Raw genomic sequence first — 1178 nt, forward strand, 5'->3', positions numbered from 1 at the left:
CGGGGGCAGGTTCCGGGCCTGCCTCGGCCGGGCCCCGCGCGCGACGGAGACCCCGGGCATCCCTCGGACCCGCACCCGGAGAGACTCACCGTGGCCTCTCAGCAGATCCCGCGCCGGGAGTTGGGCGGCTGCTCCCGCCTGCGCTCCGCCAGCCTTCGCCACTTGCACATCTCCGCGCCCCGCGCGTCTCGGCGCACTGCCCCCTCCCCCGCGCCGCGGCAGGACCAGCCGAGGAGCAGTTCCCGGGGTGACCTGAAGGTTTCCGCTAGGTCTCCCAGATCCTGCCACGTCTCGGGAAGGGGGGGCTGAGAAAGTCTATCGTCCCCGCTCACGCCCCCACCCCGCGCCGCTTCCAACCTCACCGTTCCCCAAAGGGCTTTGCCAAACATTCTTGGAATAGCTTAGCTTGGGGCTTTCAGGAAAACAATACGTAGCCTCTAGGGTATTCTAGGGCGCTGATGCGGGTTCTAGCTCTGTCCCCCGCGAGCCCGAGACAAGGATGGTCTCTCTTGTTCACTCTTTTTTCCTTCTTTGGCTCGCTCCTTCATCATCTATCATCTTTTGCATTATTTGTCCCCTTTTCTCTCCCTCTTCCCTCCCTCCTTTTTCTTCCTTCCCATGCCATTCCCTCCCTGTCCCCCCACTTTTCCTTTCCTGTATGCCGAAATGCTCCCCTTCCAACCTCCTGCTCCAGGGAGTGTTGCAATGTTGTTCATATGGGGGTGCGAATAGGGGGTGGAAGAAAAGACAAAATAAACCCGTGTCTGCTCTGCCTACGAATATTGAGAATATCGGCTGTGGTCCTCCGCAATCCAGTGCAGGCGAGCAAATCCTCAGGAAAGACCCTGACTCTTTGAGCGGGCAGGGAAGCAATGCTTTGTGCAGGAAGGCTCTGCCTTTGTAAAAGCTGCCTTTGGCATTTAACAACCAGTAAAGCATTATGTTATTTGATGCCAAATAACCACGGTTTGCCCACCCTCAAAAAAATTAATCCAGGCTGTATATAGTTTTGCAAAGCAAGAACTTCTCTTTCGTATATCTAGTATATATGCTCTATGTGTCCATGTCATTTATGCAGAAAATATGTAAGCAACTTTTAATATTTACCTCTTTGCTCTGTCAAAGAACCATACAAAATTGCCAACACATCTATACCCTGGCGTATTTATGCTGAAACA

This window comes from Elephantulus edwardii, unplaced genomic scaffold, assembly GCF_000299155.1.
Source record: "Elephantulus edwardii isolate Elephantulus edwardi_28Jun2011 unplaced genomic scaffold, EleEdw1.0 scaffold00215, whole genome shotgun sequence".
In the NCBI taxonomy this organism is placed as follows: domain Eukaryota; kingdom Metazoa; phylum Chordata; class Mammalia; order Macroscelidea; family Macroscelididae; genus Elephantulus; species Elephantulus edwardii.